This window comes from Myotis daubentonii, chromosome 2 (genome assembly GCF_963259705.1).
Source record: "Myotis daubentonii chromosome 2, mMyoDau2.1, whole genome shotgun sequence".
NCBI lineage: Eukaryota > Metazoa > Chordata > Mammalia > Chiroptera > Vespertilionidae > Myotis > Myotis daubentonii.
The window spans coordinates 205,035,963-205,056,453 of NC_081841.1; the positions used below are offsets into that span (position 1 = coordinate 205,035,963).

General features: G+C 40.5%; 1 protein-coding gene across 9 annotated transcripts in view; it reads right to left on the reverse strand.

Annotated features, from left to right (window-relative positions):
• The window catches only part of RBPMS (RNA binding protein, mRNA processing factor), a 175,163-nt gene that overhangs the window by 78,217 nt on the left and 76,455 nt on the right, over positions 1–20,491 (reverse strand). The window lies entirely within an intron of this gene.

Consider the following 20,491-nt stretch of genomic DNA (forward strand, 5'->3'; position numbering starts at 1 on the left):
CACTGCTGTAAACGAACAGCTCAGTATGTGGCCTGAACCCGGGGGGAATGGGACATTCTCAAGGCTGAGCTGTGCTTGATGCAGAGCTTCTGGTGAGTCCTGGACCAAAAACCTTTACAAAGTGACGATACGGGCAAATGGAAAAGGTTTAAGAATACTACTCCATTTGGATGAACCACATGAAACTACTGGAATCATTCATTCCACTGTCAGTGGACTCTGCTCTCCTTTGACAGATGGTCATAAGTCTCCCACCTCTTTTAGAACGAAGGAAATTTCCTATCAAAATCTCCTGGCATTGCATACAGACCCTGTCCTGATACCCTAATCCAGGGGCTCTGAGGCATAAAATGAAACTTAAAGATATAAAGTAGCAGCAATTTCGTAAGATTCAACTTAATATGCTGAGATTCTTATAAGCTTCTTACTGCTCCCTTCTACAGACCCAATTACAAATGAAAACCCACTTCTGCTTTAAGGAATGCAGCACATCCAAAAACCCTGCCACTCAGGCAGGCGGCTATGCTGAGTAGAGTAACAGAATTATTAACCATCACCACTATACATCTTTAGAACACTTGGATACAAGTTTTTACATGGACATGTATTTTCAATTCTCTAGGAGTGGAATTGCTGGATCACATGGTGACTGTGTTAAGTTTCTTAATGAACTGTGGATCTGGTTTCTGAAGTGGCTATACCATTTCAATCCCATCACCAGTTTGTGAGGATCCCAATTTTTTTACATCTTGCCAACACTTATTATTGCCTTTTTTATTTTAGCTATCTTAGCAGGTGTAAAGTGGTATATCTCCTTGTGGTTCTGATTTGCATTTCTCAATGCTGTTTCATTTGAAAACATTTTGTTAAAGAGGGCTAAGAATACAAGCCTTCTATTTTCAAATAGCATTTGATCACAAGGAAATAACTTGGGAACCACAAATTTTTCAACATAAAGGAATGACGTTGAAGGAACTTGTACTTTTTAGAAGTTAAAAACATAAATTAGAAATATAAACTTTTTCTGAAAATTGATAGACATCATCATTCCTATCAGGAACTACGTAGGTAAATACATACTTTAGAGATAGTCTGAGGTCTCAGGGGACCAAATTATAGTTACAGTTTTCTGTGTACTGTCAGCTTCTCTTCTACAGGCAGCATAAAACAACAATCAAATGAGAAACAGACTCTAGGCAAGGTATATGCAGAAGTTTCCCCAGGAGTCTGAAAACAATTGTCACGTTCAGTTGGAACCTTAAAATGACTCAGTGGCACGCCAAATAGAAACTTGAATCTGGGTAATCTGACTGCTGCAGTGAAGTGGATGGGGCTTATTCCGACACCAGAGTGGAGGGAAGTGAAAGGAAGAGCTGCATGTTACACATGTAAACAGATAAGGTGACGGGAGGAAAAGAAATGGGGGGTGGTCAACGCTGCAATTTCAAAAATTCCTCCCAACTCAATACTATTGCCGAAAATGAACAAGTAGAAACCTTCTGCCATCTACAAACATATCATTGTATCATATGTAAAAACTTGTGATGCCCAAACATTTTTTAAAAAACACACACAAAACTATCTGTGAGTAAAGATGACAGAAGTGGGAGGCTGGCAGAGAACTAGATTCCTTGCTGCTAAGTAGTAGAGGGTTATCTACATAAAGCATGAAATTCACAGGATTTATTACTGAATTTTTGGGATCTCCAAGCCTAGTGTTTTCAACCATGGGTTGCTGTCCTCACTCTCCCCTCCCACCACTCCCACACGTTCTAGGGACATCTGAAAATGTGTGAGGGTGTTTGGGGCTGTTATAAGACTAAGGGCCATACCAGCATTCAGTGGGCAGGCTAGGATGTTAAAGTCCTACAACAAGAAAGACATTCTTATACAAATAAGAATGATCTCATTCAAAATGCCAATAGACTCCCCAAAACTGAGGAAGACATTAAAATCCAGAAAAGTCAAGTAATCCAGCTAAATTCATAGTTAACTGAGGAAAATCCAGAATTTAATTTTTATTCCTGTGATTGTGCGAGTGTGTGTGTACGTGACAGTTCTGTGAAATTCATTATTTTACAAAGACTACATTATTTTCAGATAATAATAGAGGTCGTTGTTCAGTTTCCACTGTGCTGAAATTTAGGTAGACATGGGTTCCAACAAGGAATGAACAAGTGAGGAGAAGAATCCGTCAGATGTAAACCGTATTTCATACTTTTCCTAAATAAGGGCATTGCTTGCAGAAACATCAGGACTGTTAATACAACAGCCTGTGCTGCTGGGTCACTGCCCATTGAGAAACTATCAGACTAATTATGCCTTGTTCTTTTTCTTATTCAACTACCTCCAAGTGCTTGCCCTGGATTTATCTTAGAATAATCTACTTACTCACTGTCCTCCTCGCCTAAGCAGTCCTTTGAAAAGAATGTGTCCTTCTCCATTGGTGATGTCTAGATTATAGTTTAAGAAAGAGACCCTTGTCCAAGAGCTCTCTGTGGGTCTATGTGGCCATACGGGCTGAAGCTGGGCTGTAAGTACAGGCAGTTCCTTGCTCCATTGCCTAATTTAACAGTCTTCCAAGAACCATTAGGTTTCTTGATGTCTTATAGCCCCTTGTTTTTAGCCCCTGGAATTAAAAAAAGTATGTTTGTTTCTAAACCAGATGTTCTATAAAACACGATGCAAGCTTATCCTGCTCTGAAAGTTTTACTGACAAATGCACGACCACGTCTAGCCTAGAATGTCTCCCGAGGTTTATTCTTGACTTCAAGCCTACATAGCTTCTCCTCTGATAATATTTTATAACAAGCTCACGTCTCTGAGTGTTGTAACAGAATCAGCTTGGCCATAATTGCAAAACCCATTATCATCTCTCACTAGCCATCTTGGGTCTGGAATAAAAGGATTTTAATAATATTTCCTAGTGACTAGGCCACTTCCTAAAATAGTTTAGCCTTGGCTTCACTTTTTTTGTGAACAAATGTTAGCACTCAAATTGACACCCTCTCACCAACAAGCCAGACACCTATGGTGAAACCTAAACTATTTGCCCTAATGAAATGAGGAAAACCTTGTTTCTACGCCCCCCCGCCCCGGCAATCTAGAAGGCTTAGGAAAACACCTAGGAGATGGTGGATCGATCCTCTTTTACTTATTGGTGAAGGCAGCAAGGAAACGGGTTCCCCAGACGTACATCAACTGTAGTTAATTAAGTGACGATTACAAAGGAGACACCCCAACTCAAGGTCACAACCAATTTTAAGTGGAAGCTCCCCCCAAATAAGAGGCTTAAGTTGTGGCAATTACAAGTGTGGGCTTGGGAGTCTGCATGCCTGCAATCAAATCTACCTCCATGGTAAATCTTGGACATGTTTTTTTAACCCTTCTGTGCCTCAGTAGCCTCAACTATAAACTAGAAATGGTAACAGTCTATACCTCACAGGATTGAATGACCTCTTCTTGCCAATGGTTAGATTAAGGTTGACCTGTGACAAATACTCCTGTGGTCCAGTGCTCATCAGCTAAGGAGCTGCTTATCAAACATGAACTGAGATAAGGGTTTCACCTTTGGACTTTCTGGAAAGGTGCTTCTACCACTTGTGAAAGAGAAGGATGAGATTAATACTCAGCTCTGAGAATCCCCCAGACGGAAGTGCTGAAGCAGTAGGCCCCTGGAGCTGCTGTCTGAGCTGGTGCTACGTAGTTTCAGAGAATCCTTTTATTAAACCTGGTTTCATCGCCCCCACAGGGAACTGAAGCATGTCACACTTCTCCCACCCACTTCTGTTGATTCGCAGAGTCTGAGTAGCTCTTAGGGGGACTGGCTGGTAATGGCAGAGACTGGATCCACTTTGTACGAGAATTAGGGAGAAGTACTTCAGAACTATCTGGGTCTTCATTTGACTTGCCCATCCACCCCAGCTAAATTTATTTCTAAATAAATTATACTTTATTATAATATACTAAAATATACTTTTTGCTAGCCAGCCACCCCCTGTGTACACAGCCATGCTGCCCTGGGAGAATCTGCTTTGTATAGGATGACTATAAATTCCTGACAGGGGCTTTGAAGCAGCTATAAACTCAGTCTTTAACATGTCAACAGAATAGGAGTCAAACAGAGTTTATTTTCCAAAAGGTTGCGAGGGCATGGTTATTTAAACTTCTGCACCATTTTCTCAAACTGTCCTCAGAGAATGATTGAAAGACCTGGGTCCTGACAATGTTAGGAAGGGTATGGGATGTCTCCACTTCAAGCATGGTCAGTTACCCATCAAAGCAGTATTTCATAGTGCTGCTCTGAAATAGATGGTCTTATGTGGAAAGAAACAGGTCAGAGTGCAGAAGGTATTCTTTCATTCAGGAATCCTGATGTTCACCTTTTTACTCCAAGGACTTGGAAGGTAAATAGGACTCAACAGTTCTGGTAAGGACAAAGGAATCTCTTAGAATCCTTAACACACAAATAACAAACGTGGCTGGTGCAGCCAGCGGTCCCTTCATTATACAGTCCTCACAGGTCTCATCTTTTGACAGTGAATGTACCCATAAGCACCCCCCTTCTCAGGGATAAAAGGTAGCAGCTGCATGCCTGCCTTATACTCCTGCTTCCTGCCGAATAAAGGTACTCAAACAAATAGCTCTCACAATGAAAGCTTAAGAGGAAGTGATTCCTAAGCAACAGTTTTTGACCCTGAAGAGATCTTTGGGTAATATGGGACAGACCTACAAAACAACTTTTGATGGTCCTCATCTGCCTGATACTGACTCATGACATTCTAGTCTAGTATGATGTCTGTCATTCCAATGGGCACCAGAGAAACCCCAGAATTTGGTGGCTAATTTCACTTACTTGGGAAATCAACAAAGAAAGAAGGTCTGCCACAACCAAGTACTTCCCTGTACTTGTCCAAAGCCATGTGGCTTCACAGCAGAACTTTCAGACATTAAACTGACAGTCTAAAGAAGTGCCGAATATAAAACACGTTCTGGCCCTAGTCAGTCTGGCTCTGTGGCTACAGCGTCGGCCTGCAGACCAAACGGTCCTGGTCTCGATTCCAGTCAAGGCACATGCTAGCAGGTTGGTTGCAGGCCTTTCCCCGGACTGGGCCCTGGTTGGGCACATGCAGGAGGCAACCAATCTATGTGTTTCTCTTACATCGATGATTTTCTGTCTTTCCCTTTCTCTAAAAATATCAATGGAAAAATATCCTCAGGTGAAGATTAACAAAACAAATAAAATTAAATAAAACATGTTCTGTCAATGTGAACATGTGAATAATTTCTAGGTTATGTGGTTCAGCTCTTTTGTAAAGTCCAGATTATGGGTTTATATCAGCTAGGTTGGCACCGAGAAAAAAGAAAATTAAACAAGAAAACTAACATAAGAAATCACAATCCTATTCTTAGCTATAGTCTATATTATTAAATCAAGCCAGTGTAGATAATATACATCTTTAGTCACAGAGCGTATCTAATGAAAAGGCAAGGTTGTTTATTATCAATTACAACAACAAAATTCACTTAAATCTCTTTTCCTAGGGATGGCAAAATTGAGAACATCACTTTCATTCATAAAGGCCACGCATGTGCTCATACAGTTTTGTGTAATGTACAAAACTCAAGATTAAACTGAGAAGAAATGAGTTTTTGATACTTATTAATCACATATCCAATAGCTCATTTGTAGATGACAATACAAGCCCTTTAAAAACAAAAAGATTACTGATGTTGAAACTTAAAAGTTTCAAGGATTGTGTTGGCACTTTAAGGAAAAGACTACACACTCATCTTATTGAAAATAAGGCGACTGACCTACTTCTTTATTCAACACATATTAGGTACGTGCCAGGCAAAGTAAGACAATGTATGTATGTATGTATGCATGTATGTGTGAAAATACGAAATGAACTGAGATATGTTGAATGATTAACACTGTGCAATATAAAGTCTCATTTATAAAACCAAGTACTTCGGTGTCTATGTGGAAAAGCATACAAAGAATAAGTCCTACTTGTGATATAGACAGGCTAAGAAAGTGCATTTAGCACACTCTTCTTTTAGCATTTAGTGTTTGTTAGACCATGAGGACCTACCTTAACTTTCTGTATATGCTTTAAGGATCGCTTTGCAAAGTTTACTTGGAGTCTTTATTAGTGACTGGTATAGAAGAGGAAGAAGATATGGGGGGCAGAGAGGAGAGGAAAAACAGTGCTGATATAAACAGACACTACAATTGAAAAAAAGACAGTTGCCTAAACTTTCCAAAACCATTTTTAAAAGATTTCCATTTATAGATCAGACACAGGCCACAATAAGCCTCCAAGTATATTTTAACAGCCCTGTTTCTGCTTGCCAGCTCTTCAGTGTTGAATGCCCCTCTTCCCAACAGAATCTAGTGGAATCTCCCACACTTGTGCATGCATAATCAAGTTCAGGTAATCTTAATGTCAAAACTTAATATTAAAGTTAGTGCTAAGTTAAATGCCAAGAGGAAATAAAAAGAATGTGTATTCTAGTTACTGACTTTTAATCTGCATAACAGGATAATGGCAATTCTTTAAAAAAAAAGTGCTAAATTTAAAAAATTAAAAATATTTTAGATGTCAACTGCTTTATATCCTCAACTTTACCGAGTATAAAAACAAGTGCCAAATACACCAAGAAAATATTTATTTGGTCCTCAAGTCAATAATTAACATCACTACAGATAAATCAACCCACGGACAGGAAATACGTTCTCTGGTGAATGCATTAAATATATAGAAATAAGGAAAAGGGGTAGCATTTGTTCCTTAAACAAATTCTAGGACAGACCATCACATGGCTTGCAAGCTCTTTCCAAACAAAAATCTGGGGCTCAGATACAAGTTATTTGAAAAGAATGTAAACAGTGATGTCTAAACTTTGGAAGTTCACTACAAAGTACTTCCTGTGCTTCACAAGGAGCCAAAACAAAGTGAGTCAAAATGGATCTCACCTCTGAGCAATTTCAATCAGCACTCGTCCTCCGCTCCAATACATCACCTCTAAGCCACTTACAAAGCTGAGGCTGAATTTCTCCTTCTACAAAAAAGCTTGTTTAGACGATAAATTCTAAGGAAACTCACTGGCTGATAAAATAACTTATACAGAATGGATGTAGGAGTCTTTGGTTTTAAGTCAATTCAAACGGAACCTGAAAGGGAGAAAGACAGGTGCATGATTAACTGGATAGAATAAATGAGAGATGCAGGTGTGTTTGTTGGGCTTACAATATTTAGAAGACTTGAGACTATTAAGGACATTTATAACTTTGTTTCCCTGAAAAGCTCTAAGAAAGAACTTAGTCAATTTACTATTAATTACATTATAATACAAATCAATGTTTAGAAATACTCAGAACCCAGTGGAACTTGGGATTCTCTATATTTTTACATGTAATCAGTCTGTATGAAAGGGGATTTAGGAATAAAAATCAGTCCTTTGTGAAAGTCATCATCACTATCAATTATCAGAATTTTTACCATTTAATGAGTACTAATCAATTTAAAAATACTTAATTAATTTGATCCTCTTAACCATTGAAATATTATCAATAGGAGGAAAACTGAGGCTCAGAGAAGAGCCTAAAATCAGTGACAATTACCATCTGCAACAACATGGATGGACATAGAGAGTATTATGCTAAGTGAAATAAGTCAGTCAGAGAAAGACAAATACCATATGATTTCAGTTATACCTGGAATCTAAAGAACAAAATAAAAGAATAAAATTGAAACAGAGTCATCAACACAGAGAACAGACTAATGGTTGCCAGAGGGGTTGGGGGGATGGGGTGAAAGGGTGGAAAGATTAAGAAGAACAAATTGGTAGTCACAAAATAGTCATGAGAATATAAAGTTCTCATGACTTTAATATAGTCAATAATACTGGAATAGTGATGTATGGTGTCAGATGGGTACAAGATTTATCAGGATGATCACTTAGTAAATTATATAATGTCTAACCACTGGGTTGTACATCTGAAACTAATATAATATTGTATGTTAACTATAATTGAAAAATAAATAATTATTTTTTTAATTTCAAATTGGTAGTTACAAAAAAGTCACTGGGGTGTAAAGTATAGCATAGGGGATATAGTCATTAACATTGTAAAAACTATTTATGATACCAAGTGAGCACTAGGAATACTGGAGGGAATACTTTGTAAGATATATAACTGTCTAACCACTATTCTGTACACCTGAAGCTAATATAAAAATACTGAATGTAAATTGTAATTGAAAAATAATTTTTTAAAAATCTTCACACAAGGATATGCATATTGATTTTAGAGAGAGAGGAAGGGAGAGAGGAAGAGAGGGAGGGGAGGAGGAGAGAAGGAGGGAGATGGGGAGAGATGTGAGAAACACTGACCAGTTGCTTTCTAGGTTGCCGGTTCAGAGCCCTAATCAGGGACTAAGTCGGCAACCTAGATATGCGCGCCCTGACCAGGAATCAAACCTGCAAACTTTCTGGTGTATGGGATGATGCTCCAACCACTGAGCCAACCAGCTGGGACAAAAATAAAAGTTTTTTAAAAATTAAAAAGAAGAAAATCTGAAAAAGTCGTTAATATTTACAATGCTAATCCTATATAATAAAAGGCTAATATGCAAATAGACCGAACAGCGGAACAACCGGAACCACCAAACAACTGGTTGCTATGATGTGCACTGACCACCACGGGGTGTGCGTGGAACATGGCGGGTGTCAGCCGCGGCAGGATGGTGGGGCAGGTGAGCGGAGGTGCCAGACCAAGGCAGGGTGCCGGTCACTGTCATCGGGGTGGGCCTCTGGTGGTTACTGAAAATTCTTTGCTCCCGCGCACCACAGTTCCACCCAGTGCAAGCTGCAGCTCGCGCCTGCTGACGGTGCCGGCCCTGCTTGCACCAGCTGCTGATGCTAGCCCCAATTGCTCTGCGCCTTCAGCGGGTGCTAGCAGGGCTAGCGCCATTAGTGTGTGGCAGCACTGGTGGCAGGAGTGGGGCTGCAGGCAGACAGGGGACCAGGGGCTGTGGCGGGAGGGGCCGGGCAGGGGCACGGAGGATGGGCCGAGACCCACCCCTGTGCCTACTTAGCCTCATGGCCCACAGTTCATTTCAAGGTGCATGAATTCGTGCACTGGGCCCCTAGTGAGAAGATAATTCATAAGAGAGAAAATACAAATAGTTAATAAACATAAAAAGTTCATAATAAAATAAGTGTAAATTAAATAAATGAAAAAATCAGTAAGTGGCAGAACCTAGATGTGAACTTGAGCAGCCTGACTGTAACACCATTATTATCTTGCTTTTGACTAGAAAGCCCCCTAGACACAATTTGTTACCAAGAAGACATTTTCCTTTCTCTCCTCTTAGGCTCAAGTTAGAGATTTAATACCTTTTCACAGGTACAAATACACTAACACTTAATGTTATGTACAAATACATAAAACTACCCTAATACGTAAAATATACAGTGCATTTTTAGAATCAGTGATTTTTAGGATTGTATTAAGGTATATTTTCAGAGTGTGGTGACCACTGCTACAGACAAAACCAACAAGACACAGTAGAGTGTTGGAAAAGTCAACATCTTTCTATTATAGTTACCTAGGATGTCCCTAAGCCTAAATGCCTTCCCTCCATTAGTTTTGTCACTCATTTATTTAGAATTCTAAGATGTGTAAAGAGCCTGGTTGATTTTTTCATTGAGGTGTATCCATGACCTGTAACCTTGAATAGTCATTTCTACCTTCTAGTCAGTGGTCCTTTATTTGTACATTACATTGGCCTTCTAAATGCAAATCAAAATTCTATGAAAAATTATGCTGTAATATTGTGAGAATTCTAAATTTTGTTCTGATTTTTAAAAGTATAAAAATGGCTTTATACTTTATCTGTTTTTGCTCATTTGTTATAAAATTTCTGCTTGAGAATGTGATGTGAATGCCTTTCTTTTTAAACTTATTTTCATTTCCTATAATACATTTCCAGATTTACTCTAAAGGACAAAATTAATTAAAATGATTACAAGAGAACCATTAGTTTTGAGTTTCCACCAGAAATTTTTGACCCAACTACATTTTCTGGGAAAATTATGTTGACCTTTTAATTTTAAAACATTAATCTTTAAAAAAAAATAAAACAAAACAAAAAATATCAGTCTTTAAAATTAACTTGGCCTTAGCTGGTTTGGCTCAGTGGATACACCATTGGCCTGGAAGTTTGATTCCTCTCAAGGGCATGTACCTCGGTTGCAGGCTTGATCCCCGGCCCTGGTCAGGGCGCATGTGGGAGGCAACCAATCAATGTTTCTCTCTCTCTGCCTCTCCCCCTCCTTTCCACTCTCTCTAAAAATCAATGGAAAAATATCCTTGGGTGAGCACTAACAAAAAAATGTTAAATTAACTTGCTCCACAGCAGCTAGAAAATAAAACTTAAACTCTTGTATGCACTCAATTTTTCAAAATGTTCTCTATACATTTTTAGAAGATGAAGTTTGTCTTAAAAATATATCTCATGGTTTATATTCTATAAGTATTGGCCTTTTATAGCAAATTTTATTATTTTTAAGATTCTAGATTAATCAAATTATGTTCACTAGAATTGTTTCATTTTTTAAAAAATATATTTTATTGATTTTTTTACAGAAAGGAAGGGAGAGGGACAGAGAGCTAGAAATATCAATGAGAGAGAAACATCGATCAGCTGCCTCCTGCACACCCCCCACTGGGGATGTGCCCACAACCAAGGTACATGCCTTGACTGGAATCGAACCTGGGACCTTTCAGTCCGCAGGCCGACGCTCTATCCACGGTGCCAAACCAGTTAGGGCAGAATTGTTTCATTTTTTTATTCCTCCTTTTCCCATATTTACAATGCATTAGATACATATTTTTCTATTATAGAAGCATTTATTCCATTTGTTCTTCCTTTTTTGCATATTAAAAAATCCTTAACTATTTGTGATTCTCTCATTTAAAATTTTTTTAAATATTTCTATGTAATATTTATTTTAAATATATTTTTATTGATTTCAGAGAGGAAAGGAGAGGGGGAGACAGAGATAAGAACATCAATGATGAGAGAGAATCATTGATTGGCTGCCTCCTGCACGCCCCACATTGGGGATAGAGCCCGCAACCCAGGCATGTGTCTTTGACTGGAATTGAACCAGAGACCCTTCAGTCCGAAGGCCTATGCTCTATCCACTGAACCAAACTGGCTAAGGCTCCATGTACTATTTATTAAATGTCTATTAAAATAAAAGTTTACATTTAAGTATAAATTAAGAAAATACCTCATACTGTATATACTTGTAAAGAAATAAGAGTAAAATAATTAATGTATGTCCTCTCAATATACCCTATTCCACTTTAAGGGGATAAGTCCCACTCCCACTCCTCAAGACTTGTTCTAAGGAGACTTGAAAATGTTCCAATTCATTCCAATTACAGAGTAAGACAAAGAGTTTCAGCTTTGTGGACTACAAGTTCAAATCAAATAGATAATCAGAAACATTAGGCCAATGTGGGAGGAAGCTCTCTAGGCCCTCGTCGTAATGATGGTTATGATCATTCAGTAAAGAGTAAAAGACTGATTTTACAACAAAGACAGTGAGTTTACAGAGCCACCATGTGCTGCACTGCAGGGCAATCAGTCAGTAATGTGAATGAACTACAGAGTGGAGATCTTTGGTTTTAAGAAGTGGCTTGGCTTCTTAGCAAAAGGAATTCTAGCAAATAAGTCACTTCTTTGCACTTCATGTTCCACAAACACTAACTACACTTTCAACTTTCACTTACAATAGGGGCAAATAGATTCTCAGCATTTCTGAAATACCTGAAGAAAAATGGAAAAAGGGCAGGGTCAATATGAGATTCCCTTTAAAAAGGGAATCTAGGTAAGTTTAAACAAGTAGATCCTTCAAAAAAAGGCACAGTGCAAAGTCTGCAGTTTCACATAGCCATGTAATATTTGATGAACTACTTTACCTAGAGAAGAGCTGGGCGAACTTGAGATTTCCACATATACATGCCACTGGAATACACAACGATTTATGTGTGAGAACCTGTGGTTCTTTCTGTCCATTTCCTGAGGGAAAGGATGATGCTAACATTTCTGGCTACTATTCTTTCTCCAAACTTCCTTAGGATTTCTTCTACTAGCATTGTACCTTATAGTTTCCTATGTGGATGCTTAACAGATTTAAATAACATACTTTTCTTAAGGCAAAGAAACTAATTAGGATTTTAGCAAATACCTCACGTTCACCTTCATTTGTTTTTTCAGAAAAACTAAAATTATGAGCTGCACCTTTCCTAGGGAAGTTTTATAACTATCCAAAAATGCAAGACCATCACAAAGAGAGCAGAGCACGGGGGGTGGGGGAGCCTGTTTCAAGCTGGACTGAACTGTTTGTCAAGCCCCAAAAGGCATGCAATTGCTGAGAAAAAGAGGAGTCCAACAACCCTGCATCATGGCGCCACTCTGCTAGCACAGGCACAGCCCCCAGCCCGGTGACGTCAAATGGCTGCCTTAAAACTCTGCGAGTCAAGAGTAAGCAGTTATAAACAGATTTAACAGATAAACACTAGATCAGACTCATGATCTCATCTGGCAGCCCTGCATATTTCCCATCCAAAAGTCCCAGCTGGGATCACACTAATTAGGCCTCTTCAACCACTCTGAGCAACAGGCTAAGAGAAATTCAGGGAGAAAATTTTAAAACTGGTAAGATACATACTGACATGATGCCTGGTGAGGGGGAAGTTGAGGTAAGCCATCTGATGCTTATGTTTGTGAAAAGGTTTTGTTTAGTGGAAATAATTCACCTAACTCACAAGCTGTACAAATATTAAGATCAAAAGTCCTAACTTGAACAACCTGCCAGGAAAACCTGTAATACGGGAAACAGAGACTATTGTCCAGACCTCTGTCAAACCAAAGCCAAACGTCTTTGTGTGGCCAGTACCTGTCTCAACTGCCCTGTCGTCCCTCTGTACCCAAGAGTTTGTACCAGCACTTTATGGCTGTATCTTGGGACTAAGAAAGTGTATTCATGGCATAGGTTCATATTTACAGCACTTTCAAGTGTTTCTGCTTGGTAGTTTCCCTTTAACACCTTTGGAAGTGAACAATACCCCTATTTCACAGATGAGGAACCTGGTATAGTAATGAGTTAATTATGCCCAACTGTTTAGAAACTCAGTAGTCGGAGAGCTCAAAGTATTCAACAAAACTAAAATTATATAAAAGGTTGGAATCAGTGAGATATAAATAACTATAGTGTTTACCTCAATGCCAGGAATTTACGGAAATGAAAAAAGCGAAGTTTTCCTGATTATATGTCTTTTTTCAACATGTGACACTATCAAGTATCTTTTCAATGTGCTTTCTTACAAATTATTAAATATGTTTCTAAAATTTCTTTTTATTATGCACATAGTTGAATCAATAAATTTCTCCAATAATCAAGGAATAATTTAATATTATATATCCTCAATTCTTCTTCATTTTCCACTTACTATTAAGGCTGTGTTGCTTTTTCTTCTTCAATTGCTTTCATCTCTTTATTCCTAAGTCTACATAGACCTTGAGAAAATACCTTTCCCTGATGTCTTAAGTTTTGCATTCTTTTACATACAGCATGCAAGTCTTATTAAAAGTATCATCCAATGGTTGGGTTGGGTTTTTCCCTCTCTTCTTTTATTAACAGGTAAATATTTAAGGTCAACAGTTCCATTAATTAGAACTGCCATCACAGTTCTAAATGTTTCTTTTTGTTAGTAACATTTTAAGTCATATGAGATATGAGAAGAACTCAAATCCACTACTGAAATCAGTCAGGAGTACTTATCAAGAACCCAGTGATCACTTCACACCTTCTAGGTTCATTATAATAAAAACAAAAACAGAAAACTAGTGTTGGTGAGGATATGGAAAAATTGCAATCTTCATAACTTAGCTGGTGAGAATATAAAATGGTGCAGACACTATGGAAGGGTTTGAAGGTTATTAAAAAGCTAAAAATACAATTACCATATGACTCATGTTCCCCTAGTATATAGCCAAAGGAATTGTCCCTAGTCAAACAGCTACTTGTACACCAATGTTCACCAACGCACTACTCACAATAACCAATAACAGGTGGAAATAACTCCTAATTTCATCAACACATGAACGGGTAAACCAAATGTGGTATATCCATACAGTGAAATATTACTGAGCCAAAAAAGGAATGTCATTTTCATACATTCTACAAAATAGATGAATCCTGAAAATATTATGCTAAGTGAAAGAAGCCAGATACAGAAGGACAAATATTTTAATATCTAGAATAGGCAAATTAATAGAGAAAGAAAATGAGGTTATCAGGGGCTAGATGGAAGGAAAAATGGGGATGTATTGCTTAATGGTTAGAGTTTCTGTTTGGGGTGATGAAAAAGTATTGGAAATAGATAGTGGCGATGGTTGTACAACATGGCAAATGTAATTAATGCCAATGAATTGTACACTTAAAAATCATTAAAATGGCAATTAAAAATAATGTAACATACCAACAACTTTGAATTGTATACTTTAAATGGGCAAACTATATATATATTGTAATAACTATGCATGGTGTCAGGTGGGCACTAGACTTAACGGGGGGATCACTTCATAAATTATATAAATATCTAACCACTGTGCTGTACACTTTAATATAATATTGAATGTCAACTGTAAGTGAAAAAAATTTTTTTAAAGGGCAAATTATAGTATGTGAGTTAATGGACTCAATGGACTTGGGGTGCAATGATAACTAGAGATGACTTAGATCAGCGATTTTCCATTGGTGTCCTGTAAGAATTTTTAAAACATGTAATACCTGACTACTAAGTAAGGGGCACTGACCTCTTTTCCCTTAGATTGTCAAATATAAAAATGACAACAGCCAACACATCTGGTGTGAACAAATCAAAATTATACCTACTTTTTGTCAGATCAGCAAAAAGATAGATTTTTTTGGTGTGCTGCAGAATTTTAGTAATTAGTTTAGGTGTGCCATGAGTTGAAAAAGGTTGAAAAATTGTTGACTTAGATCAATGAGTCTAGTTTGAGAGTAAAGCAAAGTACTGCTATCCTAAGCAATGTTTAGTTAAGACAATTTGCAGTGCATAGTTTGATAACATCAGACTTCTCTGGTCCTAATATAAAACTCACCCCCCCCCCCATAACAACTATTTAAAAATAGGGAAGGAGGGATATAAAACAATTGGCACATATACACAAGAATCTACACACAATCTTTTCAAGTACTTCAGATGAGCAGCTCCCAAGCACCGGTGTAAGAGAATGCTCATTAAGAAACTGTACACAAGCAAGGAACACGATGAGCCTGCTGAACGGAAGTGGTAACTACTAATCATTTTTATTTATATTAAGACATGATTTCAGCTAGGCAACAACAGCAATAATGGGGTCTTCACAATTGGTAGACTAGCCAGAGATGGCTTAATCTCACCTCTGCTCATGGTCTTTATCCTTAGACCTACCCTGCTTCCTGTGTTTCTTCTTAAAATTTTCACAAATCAAATTTTTACTCACCAGGTTAACTCTGTATATTTAATCTACCTTCCCAAATTATAAACAAATCCTAAAAATAGTTAAATACTTTAGGTTTTCATCTCCCCCTCCCATTAGTATGGAAAATGGAAAACTGCTGGTACAGAAATTACTAATGTGTGTGGAGGATGAAGAATAGGTCAGATACTTTGCTGCCAGTTTAAAAAAATGAACAGAATTTCTATTCATGAGGATTAATAACACAGATAACCTGAAGGGAAGCCTGGGTTTGGGTTATTTTTAGCTTAATTTGGGAATTTTTAAAAAAATATATTTTATTGATTTTTTTTACAGAGAGGAAGGGAGAGGGATAGAGAGTTAGAAACATCGATGAGAGAGAAACACCGATCAGCCGCCTCCTGCACACTCCCTACCGGGGATGTGCCCGCAACCAAGGTACATGCCCTTGACCAGAATTGAACCTGGGACCCTTCAGTCCGCAGGCTGATGCTCTATCCACTGAGCCAAACCGGCTAGGACTAATTTGGGAATTTTTGCTATAAAACCAAAATATACTGTACTTAATTTAGAAGCTAGGAGTTATCACCTATACAAGTTCAGTGTTGCCTCTCAATTCAATCGGAGCTTTTCCATAAAATTATCAAATTGACTGGAGCATAATACAAAAATGAAAGAAAATAAATGGATTCAAAAATCAGTCATTATGGGAAAAGACTAATTACTAATACTAATAATTGGATCAGAGAGTAACCAAGACAGAAATCATAACAAGAAAAGAATCTCTCCAACATGAGAAGTGGTTCATAACACTATGAACTATTCCATATAGAGGGATTTACTGAATTGAGGGTTAGGTTTCTTAATAGGAGAATCAAACAAAACATTACAAAATGGAATTTTCCCCAAAGAAATTTGAGGAAAAGCATTTAAGAGAACTGCCTGCACAAAAGACAGGAGGAGAAAATATAATAGCTATTAGCATCATATGTTCTTAATTCACTAATTAGAAAAGATGACCCTGAAAACAAGCATAATATATTGGGCCATAGAGATGTGTCAGCTTCATGATACAGTATATTATCCTAAACTAGTGGGGTCCCTCGGCCTGGCCTGCGCCCTCCCACAATCCGGGACCCCTTGGGGGATGTCAGACTGCCAGTTTCAGCCCAATCCCTGCAGGCCAGGCTGAGGGACCCCACTGGTGCATGTGCACTGGGCCAGTTTTGGCCCGATCCCCATAGGCCAGGCCGAGGGTACCCCACCAGTGCACAAATCCGTGCACCAGGCCTCTAGTATGTATATATGATCTTTGGTTAATCTCTTCCCACCCTCCCCACTCCCCGCTTCCCTCTGAGATTCATCAGTCTGTTCCATGTTTATATGCCTGTGCATTGAGCATCTGCCCCCTGGTGGTCAGTGCACGTCACAGCTACTGGTCGAACAGTCGCTTGGCTTTTACATATATAGATGGGCCCATTCCCTCTCCAAAGAGAAGAAGCCGCCTTGCTCCATAGTCACACACCAAACATGACCATGGCCATTTATCCTGGATAGCGTGAATTAAACAGTCCGTCAATGCCACCAGGACTAAGAAGCAAGAGGCCTACTTCTTTTGATAGCAGCCATTCTCTCTAGGTCTCAGTTCCCCCAACTATAACAATAAGGTGATATCTAACGTACAAAGACCTCTAATACTCTATGCTTAAAAGTTTAAAACATTGAGAAAAAGGTCAACTAGGAGCTTAAATATGCCCTATACTCACAAGACAGCCTCTGAAGCTGAAGAATGCTAAAGTTCAATATTCCTCAGGTAAATATTAACAGTTACCCTTAAGTCCACAGAACAGGACAGAATTAGACCTGCTTTGCTTGGAGTTCTTTCCAAGTTATTAATATATGAGCAACAAACAAAACTAATGATTAGCGAGAGGATGGTGCCAAAGGAAAGCTTACTGCCAGTGAAAAAGAAGAAGAGCTGAGCACACAAAGAACCTAAAACCAGACCTCAGGACAAGAAAGCCAATGAGCTGGGGCCATCTGGCATAGGGGTGGGCTTAAATATCTCTATCATTATGTTACAGTATAGCTCAATACCTGATATTTTAAATTATATAACCCTCAGGCACCAAGAAAAATTGCATTTATATTGCTATACTTTGCTTAGAACGCAAGAAATCACAGCTTACGACTATGACCATTTAATAACCTAGCTCATAAGAGAATGTTGCCTTCGTCAGATGAGAGAGGTAATAACTATAAAAGCCCGCTGTTCTCCAGACAGAGGGTCAGTGACACCTTCATACACCTAGCAAAGATAAAGGAAGGCAATGTAGGCTCCATTCTATGAGCAAGTTTCAACGGCTGTTAATTCCTTTACTAGAGGCCTAGTGCACAAAATTTGTGCACAGGTAGGGTTCCTAGGCCTGACCAGCGATCAGGGATGATCTGTGGGGCAATTGGGGGGCCCCTGCTGGCACCCATCTTGGAGACAACCTGCAGGGTGATAGGGGGGTGGCACGGGCTTGCTAGCCGGCCAGCCCCACCCCCCAATCGCCCTGCGGCCACTGGTCACCTCCCACAGGTGGGGTGATGAGGGGGCGAGGGGGGGGGTGCTGGCCTGCTTGCCCGGCCTGCCCCCCCTCACCACCTCCTGTCACTTCCCTTGGCAGGGCGACCAGCGGGGCGATCGAGGGGGAGACTCCCCACTGGCACTCATCTTGGTTGGCCTGGGGCCTGCAGGCTGGGGGAAGCTCTTGCATTGAGTATCTGCCCCCTGGTGGTCAGTGCACATCATAGCGCTGTTCGGTTGATTTGCACATTAGGCTTTATTATATAAGACTAGGGGCCCGGTGCACAAAATTCGTGCACTGGGTGTGTGTGTGGGGGGGGGGGGAGAATGTCCCTCAGCCCAGCCTGCCCCCTCTCACATACTGGGAGCCCTCAGGCGTTGACCCCCATCACCCTCCAATCCCAGGATCGGCCCCTTGCCCAGGCCTGACGCCTCTAACAGAGGCGTCAGGCCTGGGCAGGGGACCCTCATTTCCCCCCATCACTGGTTCTGCCCCCAGCCCAGGCCTGATGCCTCTGGCCCAGGAATCATGCCTGGGCAGGGGACCCCCAGACCCCTCCAATTGCTGGCTCTGCCCCTTGCCCAGGCCTGATGCCTCGGGCAGAGGAGTCGACCCCCATCACCCTCCGATCGCCTGATCGGCCCCTTGCCCAGGCCTGACGCCTCCGCCAGAGGTGTCAGGCTTGGACAGGGCACCCCCATCTCCCCCCGATCACTGGCTCTGTCCCCCGCCCAGGCCTGAGGCCTCTGGCCCACGAATCATGCCTGGGCAGGGGACCCCCATCTCCCTCTGATCACTTGCAGGGGCGATCAGGGGGGTGGGACGCCGCCACTGTCACACTCAGAGCAGGGCCGATGGGGAGGTTATGGCTCTACCCCATCACACACAGAGCAGGGCCCGTGGGGTGGGGGGGTTGGGGCGCCGCACCCTGTTACACACAGAGCTGCAGGGCGATCAGGGGGTTGGGAAGCTCCCCCCTATCAGACACAGAGCAGGGCTGATCAGGGGATTGGGGCACCTTTCCCTGTCACGAACAGAGCAGGGTGGATAGGGAAGTTGTCACCCTGCCCCCTGTCACACACACACAGCTGCAGGGCGATCAGGGGGTTTGGGCGCTGCCCCCTGTCACACTGATCCTGGTGCTGGGAGGCCTCGCGGCTCCGCTGATCCCGGTGCTGGGAGGCATATTACCCTTTTACTATATAGAATAGAGGCCTGGTGCATGGGTGGGGCCGGCTGGTTTGCCCTGAAGGGTGTCCTGGATCAGGGTGGGGGTCCCCACTGGGGTGCCTGGCCAGCCTGGATGAGGGAATGATGGCTGTTTGCAGCTGGTCACACACCCTTCAGGGTGGGGGTCCCCACTGGGGTGCCTGGCCAGTCTGGGTGAGGGGCTGAGGGCTGTTTTCAGGCTGGGACTGAAGCTCCCAACTGCTCCTTTTTTTCTTTCTTTCTTTCTTTCTTTTTTTTTTTTTTATTCTGGGCCAGCTTTAGCTCTGAGGTTCCAGCTCTTAGGCCTCCGCTCCTGAAAGCAGGTATCTGGTTTGTTTCGGTTCTCGAAACTCTGTATCAACTTCAGCTCTGAGATCCCAGCTGGCTGAAAGCTGGTTTCTGGAGTTTTTTTTAGCGTCTGTATTTGTTACGTTTGAAACTGCAGGCTCAGAGGCCTGCAGCGGCCGTTGGGGAACGTTGGAGTCCTCCGTCACTGAAGCAAGCAAGCCTCATGTTAGTTTCAAGCTGCCTGGCTGCCAGCCGCCATCTTGGCTGACAGTTAATTTGCATATCGCCCTGATTAGCCAATGGGAAGGGTAGCGGTCGTACGCCAATTACCATGTTTCTCTTTTATTAGTGTAGATAAGAACAATGAAAAGAACCTGGTAAAAATGTCATCTAACATAACTTTGAAGGACCTAAAATATTTCTGAATTTAGAAAGATGTCACCTGGTTAGAATGAAAGAAAACACTGCTTAAATAGAAACTGTGGTTTAATTTTTGAGTTTAAAATTTTTTTATGAGAAAATTCTGGTTGTATCTATGTAATACAAAAATCATGAAATAACTTTTAAGTAAAAATATTCAGCTATACACTTTGCTTTAGTGTGTACCACTGGTAATCAATAAATAATTGGTTTACATTTTGTTCTGCAGGAGAGGACAGGGTAAGTGAGCAGTTGTTTTAAACCAGAAGGTCATTTACACAAATCCAGAAAAATTCTAAGCTCTTTGGAACTCTTGGATTCCGAAGACATTCCTGTATGTTTTCATGAAAATCCAACAATAACAAGCAAATTATTTCTTCTGGGAATGTATTAATTTTTTCCCAAAGCACAAGACCTCTGAAGATT